Genomic DNA, 26,536 nt, shown 5'->3' on the forward strand with positions numbered 1-26,536 from the left:
TCTGATTGACTTGGGATCCGATTTTGGCACTGTTAGCTCTCATTTACTGAAATCTGTAATTTTCTACAGCAAGCATATACGTATGGAACTAACATGGATTTTTCATGCTGAAATATTTTGAAATGATGTATTTTCACTAGTACTTGGTGGGCAGCAGCTTTAGTACACTTTTCTCGCCATTTTCTCTCGATTTTGGTGATTTTTTAGTCATTTATTGCAGCAAATAGCAAGCAGTTTTGAACTATCTACAGTCTTCCAGCCTGCATTATGGCGAGTTCGTCCACTAAACATGCTATTTTCAACATCACTAAGCTTGATGGTACGAATTACTCTTATTGGAAGAGCCAGATTTGGCAGGTGTTGGTGCAAAAATCGCAGATCAAACCTTTGAGGTTGAGCGGGCATCCGCCTGCAACTATGCCAGATGAGGAATGGCTTGAGCTTGATGAGTTATGCAAGTCCACTATTGTATTATCTCTCACAAAACAAGTTCATTACAATGTATTTGAGGAAGAACAAAGTGCATGGCAGTTTTGGGATAAAATCAAGAATCTCTATGATGACAAGAAAAGTCCAGCAAGTCAGATGTATTGGCTGAAGCAGCTTATGGATTTGCGCATGAAGGAGAATGTGACTATATCTGCTCACTTGAGCCAGTTCCATGCTATACTCAAGAACTTGACTTCGCAGGACATCACTTTTGCAGAGGATGTCACTCCTCTTTTCTTGCTTGGTACTCTTAATGAGTCATGGGATGTATTCCGCACTGCATTATGTGCCTCTACTGCTACCTTGAAATTATCTGATGTTGAGAGTGCTCTTCTGCAGGAAGAGGTTAATCGTAAGAATTTGGATGCCTCTTGTGTATTGCATGCTATGACAGTTAGAGGCAAGAATGATGGATATGGAAAGCATGGCAGTGGCAGTGATAGTGGCCGTGGACAGGATTCTCAGAAATCTTGGTCCAAGTCTCGTGGGAAGTCACGTAGCAAATCCTGTGGCAAGAATGCAAATGTTACTTGTCACCATTGTGGGAAAAAGAGCCATATTAGGCCACAATGCCATGAACTGCACAATGAAAGGCGCAAAGATAAGGGGAAAGACAAAGTGCAGGATAAGTCTTCTGATCGCAGCATAGTGCCTGCAAAGTCCAGCATTAAAATTGAAGAGATCAATGTTATGCAGCCTGAGGATGTTGATGATGATGATTATATCCTTGCAGCTTCTTCTAGTGCTTCGCAGATGACAGAGATATACTCTATGTATGCACAGTGTTGGCTCTTGGACTTAGGTGCATCCTTTTATATGACACCTTGTCGAGAGCGGTTTCATTCATACCGTATTGTTTTGGGTTCTATGTGCTTGGGTGATGACAGCTCTCTTGATATTGTGGGCATTGGTGATGTTAGGCTGTAGTTTCCTTTTGGCAGTAGTTTTGTTATGCAGGATGTATGTCATGTACCTTCTTTGACACGTAGTCTCATGTCAGCTGGACAGCTTGATGACGCAAGATATCATGTATGTTTTGGAGACTATGCATGGAAGATCACTCGTTGGCAGACTTGTGATTGCGAGAGGTGCCAAGGCTTGCAGCCTCTATCCCTTGATTGTGTCAGCTTCTTCCCTTGATCATGTTTTGTCTGTGGGTTCCATGTATCCCTTTGGCATGCCCGTTTGGGCCATATGTCTTTGAAGGGAATGAAAATGCTTTCTAGTTTGCAGTACTTACCGCCCCTTGATTATGTATGTTTTGATTCATGTGAGCATTGTCTTTATGGCAGGCAGACTAGGTCTACACATAAAGAGTCTGGTAGGCCACACATGAGTGAGCCCTTGGCATTGGTACATTCGGATGTCTGTGGGCCCATGCCTTGTCAGTCTATGGGTAGTGCCAAGTATTTTGTTACTTTCATAGATGATTTTTTACGGAAAGTTTGGGCTTATCCCATTAAGTTGAAATCCAATGTCTTGGCTGTGTTTCAGAGATGGCTTGCATTGGTTGAGAACCAGTCTGGGTATAGGCTAAAATTCCTAAGGACAGATAATGGGGGTGAGTATGTCTCACGTGCTTTTGAGCGGTTATGTGATGAGAGGGGTATTAAGCGTCAGTTGACCTCCCCCTACACCCCTCCCCCCAAAATGGTTTGGCTGAGCGGATGAATAGAACCATCCAGGAGTGTGTACATAGTATGCTTAGCCATGCAGGCCTATCACAGAGCTTTTGGGCTGAGGCAGTTAGTACAATGTGCATGTCATAAATAGATCACCTTCTAGTGGTTTGGATTTTCAGGTTGCAGAGGAGGTATGGATTGGAAAACCTCCCTCTTATGCACATCTCCGTGTCTTTGGATGTGAGGCATTTTGCCATGTGCCCAGGGACAAGAGAAGTAAGCTGGATCCTAAGAGTGTCAAATGTGTTTTCCTTAGTTATGGGGATGCAGGCGAGATGGGTTACCGTCTCTGGGATCCGCAGGCACGGAAAGTCATCCGCAGTCATGATGTAGTCTTTCGTGAAGACAAGATGCATCAGCAGCCTAAGAGAGTTGTTGAGATCCGCACGGTTATATTTCAGGAGGAGCCAAGAGCTCCTGCATAGCCAGTTGGACAGCCTACAGCTGCAGCAGATGCTCATGGTCAGGGTGTTGGACAGGCAACTGGGCAGGCAGCAGAGCCTGCTGTGAGATGGTCTACCAGAGACAGACGTCTACCTGATAGATTTCAACCCTCGATGCATTATGTCTTGGTTACAGATGCAAGAGAGCCTTTCACTTATGATGAGGCTATGCGCAGGGGTGATAATCACTCCTGGGAGAGGGTTATGCAGTCTGAGATAGACTCCTTGCATAAGAATGAGACTTGGGATTTGGTTTCCTTGCCTAAGGGCAAGAAGGCTTTGCCATGCAAGTGGGTGTATAAGTTGAAAAGTACCCTTGGATACCCCAAGCCGGCATACAAGGCTAGATTGGTAGCAAAGGGTTTTAAGCAGGAGCATGGTGTGGACTTTGATGAGGTCTTTTCTCCTATGATTAAGATGACCACCCTGTGCTTAGTCTTGGCTTTGGTTGCTCATCTTGACTTGGATTTATACCAGATGGATATCAAGACGGCTTTCTTACATGGGGACTTGCATGATGAGATTTATATGGAGCAGCCTAAGGGCTTTGCAGAACCTGGCAAGGAGCACCTAGTGTGCAAATTGAAGAAAAGTCTTTATGGCTTGAAACAGGCACCTAGGGAGTGGTATCATAAGTTTGATGCCTTTATGCAGTCACATGGCTATAGCAGGAGTGCTATGGATCTGTGTCTTTACACGAAGAAAGCCCGTGATGATTCTTTATTGATTTTAGTACTCTATGTGGATGATATGCTAATAGCAGGAAAAGCTCATGATGAGCTAGATGCTCTTAAGGCTCAGCTCAAGAAGAGCTTTGAGATAACAGATCTGGGACATGCCACTCACATACTTGGTATGCGCATTAGATGCGACAGGCATCAGGGACTCCTCTACTTGTCACAGAGGGAGTACATTCATAAAGTCCTTGAGTGCTTCCGCATGCAGGACGTAAAGCCTATTGGCTATCCATTGCCTTCTTATGTGAAGGTATCACAAGTTGATTGTCCGCAGACAGATGACCAGAGGGCTGAGATGGCCAAGATTCCCTATGCATCCGCAATGGGCAATCTTATGTATGCCATGATAGCCACTCGTCCATATATTACCTTTGCAGTTGGTGTTGTGGCACGCTATATGGCTACACCTGGCAAGAAGCATTGGGATGCTGTGAAGGGTACCATGAGGTACCTGAAGGGCACTACAGATATGTGCATATGCTATGGCAACTAGGATACAGGAGTCGTGGGGCACACTGACTCTGATTATGTAGGACATGCAGATAGTAGGAAGTCCACTTCTGGCTATGTATTCACATATGCTAGAGGTGCTGTTTCTTGGATGTCCAAGGTGCAAAAATGCACGGCCCTTTCTACTACAGAGGCCGAGTATGTTGCAGCCACTGAGACTTGCAAGGAGGCCATTTGGTTGGGTCGTTTGGTTGCTGACCTTAGTATTGATGCTATCCCTACACTGCATTCGGATTCTATGAGTGCTATTCAGTTAGCCAAGAATCCGGTCTTCCATGCGAAGACGAAACACATTGAGGTGAGGTATCACTTCATACGTGGGGTCGTTGAGGACAAGTCTGTTGATCTTGTCAAGATCTTGACTGACCAGAATCTTGTAGATCTACTCATGAAAAGCCTCTCTACAGAGCGCTTTGCCTTTCTCAGGAGGTTGATGGGTGTGGGATGAGATGATGTCTTTCATCATCCTGTTGTACATGTGTACATGTTGTATTGTCTTTTTCTTTTTCTTTTCACTCCTCACTAGGGCAGATTCGCCTTTAAGTGGGAGGTTGTTGGGGGTAAAGGCGCCTCCGCCTAGCCGCCCGTGTATTACTACACTGACAGTCACCGCCACTGCACACTGTAGGTGGCGGGCGCCCCTCACCGTCACTTTATTCTTTATTCTTTTAGTGACAGTTTGAATAAAGGAAGGCCCGGTCACACATTGTGACTGTTGGAGTTCCCATTTCTTGTCTCTCTCTTTCTTGCTCTTGCTTTCCCGCCATAGCTCTCGAGTACAAGCTTCGATCCTTCTCACATTTCAAATTCCAACTCTCCATCTCTGAGTTCTTCAAATTCATAAATCAAAAAAATCCATGACACACCATTCTCAAACCACTTTTGAACGGGCACACAAAATCATCAACAAATTTCTCTTTGAAATTCTCAAAAGTTTCAAATCCAATTTTCTCAAAACAACTCACATTGTCAAAGCAAAACATCTCATCACCCACAATGACAATCCATATACTCATCCCATCCTCCCATAGGGAAAACATGACAAAGCTAGGGTTTTGAAATAAGGTTTGAACCCTTTCTATATTGCCAATATCAAACTCATCCACAAACATTGCAAAAATCTCAGAAAAATAAATCTCTTCAAAACATCCATCCAAACAACGAGACTTCAAAGAGTCAAATTTTTCTATTTCTTTATCACAAACATTCTCAAAAGACTTTTCACAAATAGGTACTTTAGGCAACACATTAAGGTCATTATCCTCATCCAAACACCCAACTATCCAATTTTCTTCAACCTCACAACTTTCTTCACACTTTTTACCCTTAGTGTTAGATCTCTCTTCCCTCAACTTTTCAATCCTTTCCAAAGCCTTATTCAATTTTTTTCTCTCATCCTCATTAGTTTCACACTTAGGGTCATCAAAACCCTAATCAGAATCTTCACAAATATCATCACAAACTTCAAGAGAACTCAAGGAAACCACAAGACTATCAGATGAAGTTTTCTCTTCGACATTGTTGCCTAAACCAACCAAACAATTATCTACACAACTATCAAGAAGTAAGAGATTAGGTCTACTCAAAACAACATCATCAACATCACAAACAAAAGCCTCTCTAGGGCTTCTCAAACCATCACCAAACAACTCACAAGACTCAACAGAGTCAGCAACACCAACACCAAAATCACAACAAAGGTCAGAACCCAAAACCTCAATACTCTCTTGATCATCAAACTCACAACAAATCTCAACAAACTCATCAGGCAACAAATTCGAACCCTCAACTTCATCTTGAAAACTTATAGTTTCTAAGCCCTCCCCCTCATGGTCTTCTAACCATCCTCTATTCTCTCTTCATCTTTCAAGCAATCAAATCCATCCATACTATCACCAAGGCAAACAAACTCACTCTCTAAATTGTCTTTACTCTCTTCAACACTGCCATGACTATCAGAATTTTCATCACACCTTCCCTCATCAGAAATATCAAAACTTTCTTGACTCTCATCCTCTCCGAAAGAACATGAAAACTCTTGGTCCTTAAAACAATATGGTCTCTCATTTTCTTCTTTATAACTCAAATCTATCTCTAGCTCAAGCTCCAAAGTATCATCAGTCGATGGCTCTTTAGTTGAATCACTAATCATTGAACTAGAAGTATCTGTGGTCAATGGGTATGAATTCACACTCCTAGACTCTTCACTCCAATCAGTCAAACAAGTATTTTTCTCCTCAACCATCCTAGGGAGTTTCTCCTCACAAACTTCAATTGATTTCTCACAAGTCAACTCATCTCTCCTAAATAGAGAATATAGTATACCTCTCTCAGGATAGGCATAACTAACTTTCTTCTCCTCAAAAACTTTTCTCTCAACTCGCCTTGAACTCAACCTTTCCCTTGGTTCATAAAACCCTAACTCTTTTTTTCTTTTGGTCTTCCTCTCTTGATATTGAGCTATCTTCACCGCTTCCTCAAAAGTCTTAGGGTTTTTTACCTCTAATTTCACTCTCCAATCTTCTAATTTCAACCCATTTACAAAATACATTATCTTCAACATAACTGGGGCTATCTCACCTTCTAACAATGTTAAACTCCATTGATTCCACAATCTTTCAAACTCCCTAGCAAAATCCTCAACACACTGATCATCTTTTTGAACACAAGTTTCTATTTTCACCCAAATCTCACTTTGACTTTCTCTTTTTTTTAAACCTAGATAGAAAAGCATTTTTAGTAGTCTCATAGTCCAATTTCTGTCTCTTAAATTTTAGGCTTCTCTCAAAGTCAAGAAACCAATTTCATGCTTCTTCCTGCAATTGATACCTAAGACTCTGGAGGATTGGTCACTCTCCCTATCAAACAACACAGCTCTATTTTTTCTAAAAATCTTTCGGGATCTTCAGTATGATTACCATGGAACTCAGAAAATTCATTAGCCATTTTCAACAAACACAAGAAATCAAAACTAAGCCACATACAAGTAAAACACCAAAACAAAGTCATTTTCAGCACTCCTAAGTGGGGGCACCAAAAAAGAGATATTATGCGAGCGGTGATTGAGAGCAAGCCTCACTCACAACCCGATAACGAGACGTTAAGGAGTGCCGGTTGGAGTAATTGACTTTGTCATATACACAACACAACACAAAAATTCAAATATTCGACAATACACCACAAGTCACACACAAAAACAAGACAACACACAATGCCTCTTGTAGCTCAAAACAACCAAAAACCCAAATTCGGGTAGAGCATCACACAACCACAACACAATGAAAACACCAACAATTCAAAAATAAACCAAGTGAAATATATTCTCATACCTTAATAACCTTGAGCCAACACTCCATGCCACAAATCCAAATTCTTCAACTTCCAAATTGGCATGACAAGAGCTCACTCTAGCATGCGACCCTCCACTCTCCTCTCTCACAAAATACAATTGTAATCAAGGGGAAAGGCCCTTAACACTTCAATCTCCTCTCCTTATATAGTTTTCTATCCACACTCACATACATTAGGCTTTTTGCTTTCAGCTTTTGGCTTTTGCTTTTCTACTGCTTTTCATTATTTTTGTTTTTTCTGCCCTATGCTTGTTTGCAACTTGTTTGGATCATAACTTCGTCATTTGAACTCCAAATATAGTCATTCAAATACTCAAAATGATCGGAATCTGGTCGACAAGCCAACGCGGACAAAATTACGAAAATCCATAAAAAATGGGCAAAAATACTACTTTTCGTAAATCACATAATTTTTCTCCATCTTTTATCTTGGACGATTTATTCCCTTCTCCTTGGCCTATTGTTCTTGTAATTGCACACACTTTCAGCACACATATCCTCTTTTTCTTTAAGAAATACTTGTTGACGATGTAAAACTTACGACCTTTTCCTTTGATCCTTGAGTCTTCAAAATAAATATTCTCTAGATATGAACCTTTTTTTTTTTGCAGTGTGCCCTAGTAGGAATATGGTTTTTTGAAATGAACTCCGTGCCCAATCATTCATGATTTGGAAAAATATGTAATGTTGGAATTCATGCTATGCAACCACTCAAGCAATGCTACACACAAAAATAATGTATGCATTGAAGAAATTGTGCCTAGTCTATCTACATGTGATCGTGCGTCATGCAAAATGCAAACAAAAGTTCATTGATTATTTTAATCCTTAGCCTCTCCTCTCAACTCTTAGCAAGAAAATATCAATCTCCACTCTACCCACCCATAATCTCACAATCACTCAAGAAATGATGGCCCTCAAGATGTTGACCAGATATGAACACCCCATGTTACGATTGGCGGCATCCTTCACGACCCTCTAACTCACCTAACCACCTTACCCTCAACCAAAGGTTCCTAATTTTGTGATGAACATCCCAAATATCGTGTGTGCAAGAAATGTGCGTGCTCAATGACAGGTGCTCTCTCATGTGCGCGTGCAACTAAGATTTACTGCATATAGCTACAGTGAGCCTCATGCCGTGCAAGTGCTCAATGATTGTGCAAAAAGTGCTTTAAACCCAACCCATGGTATGGAAGTATTTGATAAGAACAGGAGATGACCCCTGAGTGCAGTGCATCAACAAGTGTAACGTGAAGTACTCGTGAACCCATAGTCCCCGTGATGTGCAAGAGTCTCAACAAGAAAACAAACCTTGCTCCACAATGTTCGGTAGCTAATAGCAAACTCCAGCTTCAACCTATCCAAAAAAAATACCAAGCTCGACCAAGGCTATCAAGTTTCACACTCAACAAATAAAAAAAATGACAAAAACAAATCCTAAGCTAGACAAACACAAGAAATCCAACTAGGAAACAACAAAACAAACTGTCACGCAAACAACTAAGCTAGCAAAAATCAAATCTAACTATAATTTGACTAGGGCTTTTTAGTTTCAAAAAAACACTTGACACCGTGAAGTGGATGAGATCGAGAGTTATTTAGATGCACTATATGTTTCTGCTTCAGAAGCGTATTGACGAATATATGACTATGCATTGCACAATGAGAAGCCTAATATACATCAATTGCAAGTACACTTGCCTGGTGAGAATTGTGTGGTGTTTCGAGATACAGATAATATATCAGATGTTATGCAAAATGAAGATGTTAAGAAAACAACCACTCTTACTGAGTGGTTTACATGCAATCGTCTCCATCCAGAGGCTCGAGCTATTCGCTATCAAGACTTCCCAGTGTACTAGGTGTGGAATGCACAGTGAAATGTGTGGCCAAAGAGAGCATGGAAATACATGTGGTCGAAAATACTTTGTGCCGCCTACATATGGTGAGTGTTATTACTTGTGAATGCTCTTAATAGTGTCTCGTGAATGTACTTCTTTTGAGGATTTGTGTAATGTTGGCAATGTGATGTACAATACTTTTAAGGAAGCTTGCATTGCAAAGGGCATGTTAGAGGGTGATGATGAGTGTGCAATGTGCTTGGAGGCATCAAACAAGGCTTTATTGCATCTTCAGGACCTTTTGTGGCAGCATGGGTGAAGATTGTCCGACTTTGATGGATTGCCAAAGCCTCATCGAACAGATTCTCAGTTGTGTGCTAACCCTATTTTAGAAGATGAATATGCATATGATATACTAGAGCAACATAGAGTTTATCTTTCTATGGAGGCAATGTTGAATGACGGACAGAGAGTTGCATATACTGCAATTATGGATGCTATTGATACAAACTCTGGGGATGTTTTTTTTATAATGGTCCCGGTGGGTTTGGGAAGACATTTCTTTATAAGTGCTTGCTTGCTAGGCTACGCAGTGATCGTCATATAGCATTGGCAACGGCATCATCTGGCATTGATGTTTTGCTTCTACAGGGTGGTCGTACAGCTCACTCGAGGTTTAAAATTCCATTAGATCTGAGTAATTGATCCACCTATAATGTTCCTGTTCAGAGCGGTCTTGCTCAACTATTGAGATGGTTGAGTCTTATTTTGTGGGATGAGGCTCCCATAATGCATAGGTATGCATTTAAGGCAGTTGATAGAACTTTAAGAGATATTATGAGTTGTGATGAACCATTTAGTGGAAATGTCACTTTACTTGGAGGTGATTTTAGACAAATCCTTACTGTCATGATGAAGGACTCCCGTGAAGATATTGTTAATGAGACACTATGTTACTCTCATTTATGGCAGTGTGTTAAGGTACTAAGGTTGTCTGGGAATATACGGACGTCAACCGTTGGTAATGTAATCGATAATGGATTTATTGGTTAGATTCAAGGGATAGGGGATGGAGTGGGTATTACAGAGAATTGTGATAAGTTATATATTCCATCTGGCATGGTATTAAAAGAACACTCTATTGAAACCTTGGTTGATAGTGTGTACAGTGAAGTATCCATTGTGACAAACTTGGAGCATATTTCAATGAGCGTGCTATACTTGTAGTGGGGAATACGGAGGTGGCCTCTTTGAATCATCATGCATTGCAATTGATGCATGGAGAGGTTATACAGTACTATAGTGCAGATTCGATTGCAGAGACACGTGGTAGCTCATTTTTGTACTATGTAGAGTATCTAAATACACTAGATCTTGGAGGTGGGTTTCCTCCCCATCTATTGCCGCTAAAGATGAATGCACCTATTATTATGCTTAGGAACTTAAATCCGGGAAAAGATTTATATAATGGTACACGGTTGATATGTAAGGCATTCAATAGAAAGGTGATAGATGCTGAGATAATAACATGAACAAATATAGGGGAACAAGTTTTCATTCCTAGGATCACTTTTATTCCTAGCACTTTGCAATTTCCATTTACTATGAGACGGAGGCAGTTTCCTATTTGATTGGTGTTTGCTATGACCATCAATAAGTCACAGGGCTAGACTTTGTCTATTGTTGGTCTTTATTTGAAGACAGCGATATTTACACATGGACAATTGTATATTGCATTTTCAAGGGTGAAATCCTCAAGTGGTGTGAGAGTCTTACTGGATGAAAATGGGAGCATTATGAATGTCACAACAAACATTGTATACAAGGATGTGCTTTAGAAGATGCAATAAGGTGTATTGCTTTTTTGCAAGGATGCATGCAAATTTGTGTTTTTTGGAGGGTACAATGGTATGCTTGATTTTTTGCAGGGATGTATCCATTACAATTTGATAGCTTCGTAGTCATTGCTTGGCTCATATGTGAAATGACCTTTATGCCACGTTCAGTTGGTATATACTTTGTAATAACTAATTATTTCCCGAACCTGCATTATGTTTAAGTGTTTACTCCACTTCTGTAGATGCGTACTCCATGTTGGGGCTATTATCCAGCTTCTGAGTATCAGAAGGAACTACAATGTATCTTGCGCACAGTAACAACGCATGATATTATAAGAAGAATGCTTGCAAGGGTCATTGAGCATTTATATAATGATGTCAATATAGAGATTTTACTCCCATTTTTTATTGAGGTGGTGCATTGTAGATATACTCTGTGTTTTCGAGTGCATATGGGTGAAGCTGAACAGGATAAGAGATTTCGATGATCTCACACTGATAGAATACCAAGGGGGTGACCAACGTATGAATTTAAAGACCTCGATTGCTTTGTGATGCTACATCAAGCTATGGCAATGCCTACTGAGTGGTTTGCAGGTGTTAGGCCAAGTATTGTTATTCTAAAGTTAAGTAATCTTTGTCAATTATTAGATGTGTTTATGTTTACATTGTGGCTTTCTAAAATTTTAGGTGCAAGAAAGAGAGGAAAGACTATCATGTCCCCTATAGCATCGCCAAGGCGAGGAGTGGCAACGGGACTTGCTTCACCTAACCATGTTGTGTTGGAGACTGGAAAATTTCCCCGTGTTTTCTCGGAGAAAAGAAAGCTTTGTTTTGGTTAGGCTCCCTATGAAATTTTTGGTTTTTTTGTTCACATTGGCGCAATCTCTAGAATAAACTTTGCTTTTAGGCTCTACTTCATCTATGTGTATTATTAATACTAAGAGTTTTTTTGTAATGCTTGTATACACTTAAACTTTGTAATTGTGACATCCAAGGATAATATAGAGGTTCTTCTAACTATTGCGCAAAGCAAGTATGGATACAAGTTTACAAGTTTGGTGCATGGTCATTGCACATATATATGAGTGTCTGTACACCTACGTACAAATGTATTTTTAGCCTTTTATACATGCATATAAGAGAGAGAGGGAGAGAGAGAGAGTGTGTGTGTGTGTGTGAAAGGGGGGGAGAGACATAAAAAGGGTGAGAGATGGAGGGGTTGGGGGTAAAGGAGAGGGGTAAGAAAGGGGAGGGAGGGGGAGAGGTGAAGAAGGGATTGAAAGGAAGACACAGAGGTTGTAGAGGAAGAAGAGAGATGAAAAGGGAGGAGGGAGGAAACGAGGAGAAGATATGAGAGAGAGAGAGAGAGAGAGAGAGAGAGAGAGAGAGAGAGAGAGAGAAAGAGAAAGAGAGGTAACAAATATATGAGAGGAGTCACAAAAAGAGAATGGGGGTGAAAAGGGGTAGAGAGAGAGAGAGAGGGAGAGAGCCAAAAAAAAAGAGTAAGAGAGATTCAAGATAGAGAGAATATAAAATATGCATTTCTTATGTCTTTTGTTTGTGGTTAGGTACAATGTTATTTCTTATTGTAAAATGCAAAGCAAGTCTGGGTAAAGTTTATAGGTCTAGTGCATAATAAAAGGCGTTGTATACATATATGAGTCTCTATACACCTAAATGCAAGTACATGCCTATCCTTTTGTGAATGCATATGAGAGAGAGAGAGAGAGAGAGAGAGAGAGAGAGAGAGAGAGTAAAAATAGAGGGGAGAGATGCAAAAGTGGTGTGAGGGGTTACAAATAGAGGAGAGGGATAAATAAGGGGAGGAAGGGAGAGGTGGAAAGGAGGGGAGAGAGGAAGTGATGGGTGTTGTAGAGAGAGGAGAGAAATAAAAAAGGGAGAGGGAGAGAGAAGGGATGTGAGAGAGAGAGAGAGAAAGAGGTAAGAAATATGTGAAACATTTCACAAAGAGGAGAGGTGTGAAAAGGGTGGGGAGAGAGAGAGATTGGCAAATAAATAGTGAGATAGATTCAAAAAAGAGAAAATACTGAGCACACATGTGACCTCTTATGCTTGAGGACACAAAAGAAGAATATGTGTTCATGCTATGGTTGTGCAATTGTACAAATGTTACAACTATATAGATGTTATAGTTGTGCAATGGAAGTGAATTATATAATGTTTTTACACTCAAGGATGACAAAGTTACTATGCGATAAAGCCCTGTTACCCCGCTTTGCAACGGGATAGCGTTCCCGCACAAGGAACGCTAGTCAGCATATAATCAACAATCAAACATCAAGAGACACGTATTTATTGAGGATCCAAGGTCTCCTTTCTTCTTCGATACATGCTCTTTGCTTTGCTCAAGTTACACACACATACACACCCACACTCACTCTCACACACACACACACTCTCTCTCTCTCTGCGTCTGAGTTTCAGTGTGTGTTTGTTTGCAGAGAAGATGGAGGAGTTCGGCGAATACGCGGCAGAGTCGGGGCCGCCCATACCTGCGCGGATCAAGTTCCTGGGCCTGGTCGCCACCACCGTCAACAGCTGGGCGCGCCGCAGCGATGGCACCTTGAATCGCCGCATCAGCAACCTCTTGGAGATCAAGGTCCCGCCTGCATCATCTAACAAGCGTGATGACGATGGAGTCTCTTCCAAGGACCTTCCCATCGATTCCCAACCGCACCCTGACGTCTGGGCCCGCATCTACTCGCCTCCCCCACAACATCATCCCGATCATATGAATCATGATGGCGATGGCAGCACGGTCAATAACCCCAAGGGTACGGCCGCCATGCCTGTCATCTTCCACTACCATGGCGGTGGCTTCGCCCACTTCTCACCCGATTGCCGTGTCTTTGACGCCTTCTGCCGCCGCCTCTGCCTCGCCTGCCATGCTGCCGTTGTCTCTGTCCACTACCGCCGGTCCCCTGAGCACAAGTATCCTGCTGCCTACGACGACTCCTTCTCGGCCCTCACTTGGCTTAGGTCACCGGCTGCTCGGGAGCACCTGCCCCCTTCTGCCAACATCTCCAAATGCATCCTCTTGGGCGACAGTGCAGGGGGCAACATCGTGCACCACGTCGGCTGCAGAGCTGCTGAGGCAGCGGGTGACCTGCATCCGGTTGGGGTCTTGGGGCATGCCCTTCTGTTCCCTTTCTTTGGAGGGGAGGGGCAGACGGCCTCGGAAGTGCGCCTTGCAAACGCGCCTATTGCAAGGCCTAGTGGCTTAGAGTGGTGCTGGAAGGCCTTCCTCCCTCCTGGTGCTGACCGAGATCACCCTGCGTGCAATGTGGTTGGGCCCAACGCACCTCCCATGTCTGGGATGCAGCTTCCCCCCACACTTGTGTTGATTGCGGAGTATGATCCTCTCAAGGACAGACAAATTGAGTATGTGCGGGGATTGAAGAAAGCAGGGAAAGATGTCCAGTTGCTGTACTACAAGGGTGCAGTGCACTCTTTCCACCTATTTGACAATTCCGAGCGAACTTCTGACTTGTTATCAGACTTGCAGTCATGGATTAGCCAGAGATGCGCCTAACTACTGCTATGTATCAAACTGTAGGAGAAATTAAAGTAATGCATTCAAGTAAGGATTCGCTGCTTCTGATTCAGGTCGATGGCCATGTGGTAAACCAGAGGCAACTGGCCAGATGAATTGCTGTTCCATTGTTGTCTATCAGCATAACTGACGCTTGATTGAGGAAAGCAGGGAAGGATGTCCAATTGCTGTACAACAAGGGTGGAGTGCACACTTTCACCTCTCTGACAATTGCCAGTGGACTTCGGACTTTTTATCAGATTAGCAGGCATGGATAAGCCACCAGTGCCACTAAGTAATGCTATATGTGTCAAATTGTTTACAAAGAAGACGCCACGCTACTGCATTCAGAATAGAGATGCTCTGTTTCAGACTCAGGATAATTGCCTATGGTGAATAAATAAATTACCAGTAGCAAGATGAAAGGGCAGCATGGTTGCTAATATTACTCTTTCTGCCCTGAAGCATGCTGCACCCATTATTGACATTATAACATGTGTATATTGTTGGCAAAGATAGATGGTAGATACAAATAATCATCATGTTATCTAAATGCTGCTCCGAGCTTGAGGATGGGTAGGCTCTCTGTGGATAGCTTTATTGTACAACTCATTGGATAATCAGCTCTATTCAAAGTTGTTTCTTGGAAATCTCTGTTCACTATGGATTTGCTGCAGATCTTTTGATGTTAAGTATTTGTATTGGCTGGTAAACTACTGAGAACAAAGATTATATGCTGAAAACCCTTGACACTGATAGCATTTCTTGTATTCAAGCGGGTCATCTCCTGGTTGTGAGCTCCATCAAAGTTTGATGGAGACAGAGGAACTCTGTCAGCCTTTCACGCATGCGCATTTTAGTTTCCAGCTTGATCAGTAAGTTCCTATCCGTGTTCACGCTGTTTGGAGTGGAGTGCATTTCGTTTTTAGCAGGCAGCAGGCTGGTCAGGCATGTACGACACTCACTAGCTGCAAGTCGGAGAGCATTTTTGCCTGTTATGGCAGCTGATTGGCCAGTTTTAGGTGTGCTTAGCTACAAATAGCTGCTGGCCTCAGCCTGCTCTCTCTCAGTTTCAGTCACCTCCACTCTCTGCTTTCAATCTGCTGTTCTAGCATATTTTTGCTCATCTGGCGGTCCCAGTGATGCATACGAGTAGTATGCAGGGGCTGGTCAGTGCAATGCTGTATCCACTTTGTTCCTCAGAGCAGTGCATTTCCATTCTTTCATTTTCTGCATTCACCTATCTCTCTTCTCACATGGTATCATCGCCAAATGAGAGCAACTAGATTAGCCCCCAGGGAGTCGACACTGAATTGGCATTCTAATGTTTGAGTTGCGACCTTTGCAACTTCCTACAGCGCCCTCTTTTCTCAGCCTTTGTAGCAGGCTTCTTCCCATTCCAGAGTCCCTATCATCAAAAGATATCAAATTTTTTGTGTGTTTTTGTGTTTGGGCAGGTTCTTTGAAGGATAATGACTGATCTGTCAAGAAGCGGGATTATGGCTTGAAGAAGAAGTAGAGGGAAGCAATGGCTAACTTATAGATCTCACTAAAGGCGAGTGATAGAGTGTTAAAAGATTTCAATAGGTGTGGTGGACTATTGCAAGCATTGTACATATGGACTTGACAATGAAACAAAGGTACAAGTCTTAACATTTTTCAACATTTGTTTGTGCAAGGTTCATGTATCAAATGTTCGCAAGTGGTAATGAATGCTACAACACCAAATCTTTTAGTAGCATCAAAACTTCTAGGGACACATCAAAGGAACTTTATGTACCTAGAGATAGATTGAAGAGAGATGCTTTGCCACTCCATTTGTGTGAATGTTAACTTTGCATAAAGGATGCACTTAGTGAATGAGGTTTAGGAATTAGTGGTGTCCTTTTGGACAAATTATACCCTTCTCCCCAAATGAAAAGGGCGTGTCTTGAAAGCATATTGGGAGTAAATGTTTTTCAATACACGTGTTTCTTCTTGAGCAACCCCGAGTTAGTGTTATTTTCAGCATAAGGTTTTTGATTCTCTTTGTGGTTGACAATAATAATGGGATAGTTTGCTTGTGCCCAACTTCATGTATACAATCAAGACTCGATTAATGGTGAGCTATAGTGGAATCTACCAATATGGTAACACATAGGTGGTTGCTTGAGTCGTAATACGTGTAGCCACCTATATGGTTACATTTGGGGAACTTTCAATATAGTTGTCACTAGGATGATTGCTACTCGCATAGCTCAGATGATTTTGGTTTGTACTACCATGGTAACCATTAGCTTAGTTACTATTAACATGGATGTTACTAGCTTACTTTCTACTAGCTTGAATGCTACTAGCATGATAACTATTGGCTTGGTTACTACTAGATTCTTAGTTATGGCCTTGGTAGCTAGTAGCTTGATAGATTCATGTGGGTGCCATCATGCTACTATACGCTGTGATAGCTAGGAGCTCAATAGATACTTGTGGATTGCCACCGTGCTACCATACATGTAGGTAACACTATGCTAGCATATGGCTTGGTAGCTAGCAGCTTGAAAGATGCCCAAGTACCCATATGGTATCATATTAGAAGGTAACATTATTCTACCATATAGCTTGGTAGCCAGTAGCTTCATAGATGCTCGGGGACAGTAGTATGTTATCATATTGGTAGGTAACACTACGCTACCATACAACTAGGTGGCTAGTAGCCTCATAGATGCTTAGGGGTACCACTTAGGTAGCTTCCATCAAGCTACCAAGGGATGACAGTCAAAGTGCTAAAGTACTTGTAGGCTTGTGTACAAGCACATTCTATTTTGCTAGCATACCTATGTGATAGCATGCTGGTTAGTTATCTGTGTGGGAGCATAGTGGAAGCTACTTGATTGGCAACATATTGGAAGGTAGTTCTATGGTAGCACAAAAACACTACTTGTATAGTAGTGGCAAGTATCTCTATGGTGCTTAATGCATAATAGATGTGTAAATGTCATGTTGTAAATCAAACAAGGCTAGGCTCTTTTGGTGTACATGCGGGAAGGTGTGGTTACAAGTGTGATATTTGTGGACAAAATGATAGTTGCAATGCATATACACAAACTTTCTCAATAATAATAGTGTTGTGGGAATTTGTTGTAAGTTTGAAGCCTATTGGTGCCCCCTATTCACTAAAGTGCTCGACAAGAGAATACTCTTCTTGTGGGCCTAGGAAGATGTCCCAATGCCCAAGGTAGGAATCATTTACTAAGAAACTAATTACAATAAATATAATTGAGGATGTCGAATTGGAAGCACCAATAGTGGGAGAAGAGGAAAGTTCTTTCATTCAAGCGAATAAATTGCAAGGAAATGCAAATTATGTTTAAGGATGACTTGAGGAGGTTTATACAACATAATTTCATTAATAAATGGCAAGCATAGTAGAGTAGTTCAAGCAGTCTATGCTTTGTTTTCCCAAGGATGTGGTGCTATGTGTAGTGGAATTTGTTGAGAACTACACATTCAAAGAGAGAGAGCATAATGAGATCCAAACCATACATTGGTACTTTGATCATGTTATAATCATTGTTCACATTACTTGTGCGAATTGTTGAGGCGGTCAAGAAAATACTACCACCTATATATTTGATGACAAAACTCACGATACGCTTTTGTTCAACATTGTTTTATGCTAGACCATGGATGGTTGAAAGAGCTTGGCATATCACTTAAGCAGCATTGGGTGTGGTTGGAGGGGGTAGCTTCATAGTTCACAGTAAGAAAACCTTTTGACTTTGTTGCTCAATATGGCTCACTTATAGGCATTAAAATGTGCCATCATTTTTTGGGTTCAAGTCATGAGAAACACAAGCATGATGGGCGCATCGATTGTCATTAAAAGGCATTTCACTAATGAGCAACTAAAGCCCAATGGGATAAAGCTGCAATGGGCAAATGATATTACTTCATTTCTTAGGGATACCATGTCTATAGGAACTTGAGCAATGTTTCCCTCAAAGGCTCAAATAGTATGATGAGTGTTTTGGGAGATCAAAGTAGTTGAACTAGATAGAAGCAATAAATGGGGATCTAAAGCTATGCCTAATGCATGTAGTTTGCATTATGTGTCTGATTACTCACTAATAATGGGAAAGCTCTAAGGTGTAGACCATATCATGTTTTTATAGTACTTGTATGTGAAGTTAGTGGAAGAGGTTCTCCAACTCTATGCATGTGCGCTCGTGGGAATATGTAACCCTCGAACCCTTAGATGATATTGAAGAGGATGAAGAACTTGATGATCTCACTTATAAGGACATCATGATCCTTTAAGTGATGCACTCCATGTGCTTTAAGTAATGCACTCCATGTTGGGGATAGCTTTGTTGTCCTTTATTGAGCGTGTGAATGATGAACTAGTGAATTTCTATGCTCTTAAAGATGTGCAAAAGAAAATCCACATTGATTCTCTAGTCAAATATGTATGGGGGAATGCCATTGCCCAGGGTTTCATTTGTTGCTAAAGGGAGTATGATACAAGAGAATGGATGGAAAGCCTTATTTGTACAAGCTTATGAGTTCTAATCTTGAAGTATACCTCAATTCCACCTTGTACATGCAATCAAATTTAAAATGAAGAGAGAAAAGTATGGGGTATTTTGGATGGCTCATGATGTATATGAAGCGATTTACAGCATCCTCCTCTTTGACATGTAAAACTTATTTACTACATTGATGCAAAGTTCTCGGAGTAATTCTTGCTCATTACTTGATTACTTGTAAGAACTAAACTATGAAGTTGGTAACTACCGATTTTGTGTTGCTATGCATTACTTAAAACATGGAACACTTATCACCTAAGACTCATGTCACAAGTTGGTTGCTACCATGAGTAAGTTGGTAGCTACCATAAGTCAATTGTTAGCTACCACAAGTAAGGTGGTAGCTACCAATTGAATTTTGCTAGACACTACTTAGAACATAGAACACATGTCACTCAAAACCTATGCCTTCTAGTGTTTGTCTCAGTTGGTAGCTACCATGTATAAGGAAGGTGGTATTTATTAAATGTAACTTGGTAGCTATCACAAATAAGGTGGTATATACAAATTGTAGCCTTCCAGTGTGTTGGTGTTTACCAACTGTAAGTTGGTAGTTATTACAAGTACTAATAGTAAGTCGGTAGCTATTGCAAGTAAGTTGGTATCTACCAATTGTAGCCTTCTAGTGTGTTGGTATCTACCAATTGTATGTTGGTAGTTATCATAAGTACCAACTATAAGTTGATAATTATCACATGTAAGGTGGTAGCTACCAACTTCTAATTGGGTGTTGCTAGACACTTCTTATTTGATCATGACTAGAGTGTAATTATATTATCAATAGAAATATTTACATAGCCACAAAACTAGTTGCCTTCAAGACCATCAAGTCTTATGCCTTAGACAAGCCTTTATAGAAAACCTTGAAGATTTTATCATTGTCCTAAAGCCTCAGATAGTAACCAAGACTCCACTTCTTTGTTGAGAACAACCAGCTTAGAATGCATACTTTACTAGATCGTATTAGCTCCTTTCTCTCTTTCCAAAAATCCCTTACCTTGGATTGGCAAGCTATAGAGATGGGTGCCTCTATGCCAACAATTGTCAACAAGTGCTTTATGAATGCTCGTGCAACATTAGCATTATCTTTTAGCACTTTGCCTTGACCATCCTTGATCATCATCTGTAGGGCCATATATAGTGTTATTGCATCTCCTACACCTTTTAATTTAACTTTTGCAGCTTTAACTTGAAGTTTTTGCATATCTTCAAGGTAATGCTCCACCTCTCGAAGAACATAGCACAAAATACTATCACTAGGACAAATGTCAAGAGTCAATGTAATGATTTTTCTAGTATGCTTGCAACCATCAACGAGCACTCATCTCTTACTTAAAGCCTAAGTCGTATCATGGTGCATAGCTAAATCTAGAATGGCTTTGGTGTGTCTAAGCCAATTTTTGACTACATGAAAAGTTTGAACTTCTACTTTCTACCCAATTCTACTTAAGCTATTAGTAAAATGACTCCCTTTGTAGAAACAAGGTATTGATCCTTTTTGAGTAGGAACCCTCTCCTTTGCACTTTCCCTAGCCAATCTCAAAGTTTGTAGGATCAGAAGATAATTTGATTATCATTTGAAGTTGCATACTCAAAAAGAATTATGAATCAAATATCATGGGAGGCCCACCAAGCCCTATGATTGATGTAAATTCATTAAGGCTTAAGGTGTTGGTTTTCATTGAAGTACCTTTCATTTATTTGGAATACGTCTATAACTAATACATTGCATTATATAGCTATCACAAGTAAGGTGGTAGCTACCAATTTGAATCAAACATTACATTATTTGCGAAAAGTATAAATTGTAAGTTGGTAGCTACCACAAGTAATGTGGTAGCTATCAACTAATGCTGCTACTACTACCACTAAGAACAACCGACACACTTTTTGTGAAGAGTACAAACAATAAGTTGATGACCATTGCTTAGTAAGGTGGTAGCTACCAAAATTGAATGCTACTGCCATATACTACTCAAAGCAAAAAACAATAGAGACATTGTCCATATCCATTGACTCATCTATTTTTTGTCATTTTAGAGCCGGGTGCTAATCATGATGCCATGTGCATGCAAGAAGCTAGATGACATGTTAGTTGAGGTATTAGTTGTCTCTAGTGCCCACTTTTTGGACGATTTGTCGATTCTTCACCATTTTTAATAGTGGTTTCTACCAAAAACAGAAAGTTGATAGCCTACCCATTGAATTCTACTAAGCACATTATTCAAAATAGAGAGCACCTATCAATCAAAGCTTTTTCGTTCTGGTGTCTATCTCAGTTGGTAGCTAGCATGTACAATGGTTGCTACCAATAGCTACATGTGGCTAACCATAACTTGAATCATACATTACATTATATAGCTATCACAAGTAAGGTGGTAGCTACCAACGAATCAAACATTACATTATTTGCGAAAAGTACAAATTGTAAGTTGGTAGATACCACAAGTAAGGTGGTAGCTATCAACTAACGCTGCTACTACTACCACTAAGAATAGCCAACACATTATTTGTGAAGAGTACAAACAATAAGTCGATGACCATCGCTTAGTAAGGTGGTAGCTACCAAAATTGAATGCTACTGCCATATGCTACTCAAAGCAAAAAACAATAGAGACATTGTCCATATCCATTGACTCATCTAATTTTTGTTGTTTTAGAGCCGTGTGCTAATCATGATGCCATGTGCATGCAAGAAGCTAGATGACATGTTAGTTGAGGTATTACTTGTCTCTAGTGCCACTTTTTGGACGATTTGTCAATTCTTCACCATTTTTAATAGTGGTTTCTACCAAAAACAGAAAGTTGATAGCCTACCCATTGAATTCTACCAAACACATTATTCAAAATAGAGAGCACCTATCAATCAAAGCTTTTTCATTCTGGTGTCTATCTCAATTGGTAGCTAGCATGTACAATGGTTGCTACCAATAGCTACATGTGGCTAACCATAACTTGAATCATACATTACATTATATAGCTATCACAGGTAAGGTGGTAGCTACCAACTTGATTCAAACATTACATTATTTGCGAAAAGTACAAATTGTAAGTTGGTAGCTACCACAAGTAAGGTGGTAGCTATCAACTAAGGCTACTACTACCACTAAGAATAGCCAACACATTATTTGTGAAGAGTACAAACAATAAGTTGATGACCATTGCTTAGTAAGGTGGTAGCTACCAAAATTGAATGCAACTTCCATACACTACTCAAAGCAAAAAAACACATCATTTGTGAAAAGTACAAAATCTAAGTTGGAGCTACCACAAGTAAGGTGGTACCAATTGAATGCTATTACTACACGTCACTCAAAAAAAACAACACGTTATTTGTGACAATTACAAACTATAAGTTGATAGCCATGACAAATAAACTGGTAGCTACCAACAACTAAATGTTGCTACTACAACAAACAACACATTATTTGTGAAAATTACAAACCGCAAGTTGGTAGCTACCATAAGTAAGATGGCAAATACCCAACTGAATGTTGTTATACTACACACTACTCGATAAGGTGCTAGTTACCATCCAAGCAAGTGATAATATATTAAACATTGATCAATCTATAAACAATCTATGAAGGTGTACAATTTACAAGCAAGTGATAATATATTAAACACTAGAAATAGTCTATTGACAAGTCTAACCATACATCCATAATGTGTTGGTAGCTATCAATACAATTCGTGGCTACTAGTATAATTACTAGCTACTAGTATAAGTGGTGACTATAACTTGTACTGGTAGCTTTTCATTATTAATTTGGGCATTTGCCTTTGTTCCTTGCTTATTAATTAACCTCTAGGATTAAACAAGTCACAAAATATCAAAGATTCATTGTTACATTTTTTTTGTAAAACCCATCAAAGAACAATACAAAAGCATTCTCTATGTTTGGAAGTTTGGGCACATGTTTCTTCACATCCTTTTTCTTTAATCATCTTGAAATTGTATCTATGAGTTAACACATCTACTAAAGTATCTATAATGCTTTCCTCCACAATTAAGAAAATAAAACTTCTCTAATTCCACCACCCACTTGAAAAATCTCCTTGACACCTAAATGTCGTTAATCAATTGGGGTAAGAGCAAATAACATGATCAAAAACACAAAGGGCTTCAACAAGAGTGAAGCCTTAAATGTTTGACATGCAAAAACCACATTTACCATGATTGACATCAAAATACCTCACTTTTTCTTTAGTCATTAACCTACTAACATAATAAAATTGCCACATGTATTGACCATTATTTCCCTTGTATATAAGGACCACTCTAGGTATATTTAATCCCAATGTTGAGTTTTGAGAAAATCTTTACATTCTTCATTTAAACCAAAGAATCCAACCTAATTGCCTATTATAAAGGGAACAAAATTTTTGAAGCCAAACCTACAAACCTACACAGATACTCTACCTTTTAGGTGAAGGTCGATTGCTTTGTATCTTGAGTTAAAGCAAAAGCAAAGCTTCTATTTCATTTGGATCAAGCTCAACTTCATTTTTGAAACCATAAGTCTAAGAAGCTTCATCCTTGCTTGTGCTAAATGGAATTTCACAGGATTCCAATTGAATCTAAACTCATCCAACCTAACAAAAGCTAAACCAAGTTTCTCTCAATGAAGAAGCTTCGAGCTATAAATGCATAAATCATCTATGAACACTCTAATGAATTTTCCGAGGTAAGGGGCAAACCTTATATTCACCCTTTGTCAAAACCATGCAACACCATTACATAATCCAAATGGAATGGCCTTTAAACAAGAAACACCCCCACAAAGTGATAAAGGTTTACCTCTTTTGATCCTTTGGTGCAATTGTAAGCTAAAGATAACCTAAGGATCCATCATGTAAGTTGTATCTTCCATAACATTCTACTTCATCTAGTATTTTATCTATGGAAGGGGATACTAGTCTTAACATCTTCTAAAAATTTTGGATTTTTGGACATAGTTCCATTTGTGGACCCACCATCTTGCTCAAGAGATCTTTAAATCATAGCTCTCTAGTCCCCCCTTCAAGGTGGAGCTACTTCTCAAAACTTCCTCCTTGTGCTTGTTTTTTTATTTGACATGCTACCTTCTTCCTCTTGGACTTGTTTCTCTTTCTTCTATTTGAAGACCTTCCTCCCCTTTGTTGCCTAAAGTTGCTCTCTTACTAGTGTAAATGTTGCTTCTTCCATCGCTCTCTTACTAGTGTAAATGTTGCTTCTTCCATCCCAACCAAGCTAACTACGTTCCCTTCTTCTTCTAATGTCACTCCACTTGGAGTAGTTTCCTTGTTAATCTCCATCACATAGTTTCTCTCTCAACCTGTTCCTAAAAATCCTCAACATAGGATATACTTGTCCACCTATTTCATGATGGGTAAGGGCAGCTTGTACTATCATGGCCGACTTTCCCATACTTATAACATGTAAGCATACCGCTTTGCATTCTTTGTTGGCATTGCTCTTCATTGAAGCCATTATAGCCCCAAGGCATTAACCTTGTCTTCTTTTGCAAGTTCCTCCATTACATGTAACTTCAAATCTTAGAGTTGTTTAGATATCCATAATTTGACCCTCCTAATTTGGGTTCTATAGTAGCTAAAATCAATTACATAATTCCTTGAGTTTCTCTTTCCTTACCTAGTACTATTGCTGGAACTCGAGATGGGTTTCTCCACATTTAATTGGCCCAATCCTAGCATCTTCCACATATTTTCTTTTGCTATTTTCAAAGCCTTTTTATAAGATCCAGATTTCTTCATCTCCACCTTGAATCTAAGAGCTTTGCTTCGATATGAGACAATCCTTCTTCAATATGGTTGGCAATCTCTTCCCCAAGAACCTTCTCCTACCACATCCAAAGCGCTTCAAAGCATTGGGTGAACTACTCCACTATCTGATTCTCCCTTTGAACATATGACCACGACTTCTACCACATTATATTTGTAGCTTCAATTTTGTAAATATGGTCATATCAATGTTGCCTTCACTCCTCCATAATATCGACATCCATCGTCAGGTCACCAAATGAGCCACATAATCTTTAAGCTAATCTTGAGCCACTCCTTAAATCATGTTGTGTAGTATCTGAAGCCAATGCTCTCTTTCCAGTTGACTCATCAAGCAAGCCAATGCAAAGTTCCCCATGCATTGAACCACAACCTCCTTGCTTACAAAAACCATCCAAAGTCCCATAGCCATTGTCACTACTTGAAAACTTGCAGAAATATCCTCATCAAGGAGGACCGAAAGAATGTAAGTTGTTTTTAAGACGGCTAAACCCATGCTACTATGCCTCAAGATACCTACACTCACAATGAAAATACCCAAAGGCCCACCACACATGAATAAGTGGTACTAAACAACTCAATGAATTAATTAAGCTTAGTGTATAGCAACCTTACTAATCCATAAATTAAGGGCCCATTGACTTTCATTGATGACACCTTTTGAAAAAATACACACCTTTCAAGTGACTATCCCAAACAAGCTATATCTTCACTCCCTTATACAAGAAAACTATGAACACCTCATTGCACCTTACAAAATACCCTCCATGAATTGTGTCCTTGCAACTTCTTCGATCCTCACATCCATAGTTCTTGACATTACCAAAACCCTACAAATAGAAGCAAAAACTTGTCAAAGCACTTCTCCTAATTAAAACAAACCCTACACACTTGCCACAAGGGAGGTGGAAATCTAAAGCTAATTCTATTCCAATTCCTTCTTGTATCCCAAAGGCACAAAACCTGGCCCCTCCTTGTTGTGGCATAGCCAACTACCCTTGTATCTATCGTTAACTATTTCCCTAGCTCACAAAAAAAACGTCACACGACATATATTGGTGTATGTATCCCAAAGATATTCAAAGATGGATTAGATTTGTGGCACCATGGAGAAACACAAGAAGCCAATGTCATCTCAAGTGATGTGACTTTACGACCACATCAATGCATATTCAATGTTTAATCTAAGGTTATGAACCAAACAAATATAGTTCCCAAACAATAAGATGTTAGAGTGCTAGCCTATAGGCATCCATGTCACCCTCAAAATGGATGGGAGTAATTTTGGAGAGGCATATGAAATTGGACAAGCATTGGTTTCACACATGTTGTCGAGGATCCGAATAGTACCAAGAGCAAGATAGCTTCTAAGCTCCTCAACTCTTGTTTTGCATGGCAATCACCAAGCATGGTCTACAAGGCAGGGCTTGCAATCCAAGGTGCACTAAGTCTTATATGGTGGTCTTTTCGAACACCATCAATGTCAACATGTCACTCCTAGAGCTTTGAATGGAGCATTGCCACCTCCTTGAAAGAGGCGCATCCCTCCTACGACAAAAGCAACAAGCAGTCGTCTTTCCATACAAGCCGTGCTCCTTCTCAAGCAAGGTGGCGCTCGGCTCCATGCTTATCTACAATGGCATGCCGTTTATCTAGAAGCTTCTGGAAACTATGATCCCCATACCATTAAAGAAATCTTAGGCTACCACCGTCGAAGCTTTACAAGCTCATAATCATG

The 26,536-nt window shown here is 40.2% G+C and overlaps 1 pseudogene; it reads left to right on the forward strand.

The window, feature by feature from the left end:
• Positions 1-13,231: 13,231 nt before the first annotated feature.
• On the forward strand, positions 13,232-15,099 carry LOC148015364 (putative carboxylesterase 18 pseudogene; annotated as a pseudogene).
• The last annotated feature ends 11,437 nt before the right edge of the window (positions 15,100-26,536 follow it).

This window comes from Lygodium microphyllum, chromosome 24, assembly GCF_053477565.2.
Source record: "Lygodium microphyllum isolate KBCC chromosome 24, Lygodium_microphyllum_v1.1.10, whole genome shotgun sequence".
Classification (NCBI taxonomy): domain Eukaryota; kingdom Viridiplantae; phylum Streptophyta; class Polypodiopsida; order Schizaeales; family Lygodiaceae; genus Lygodium; species Lygodium microphyllum.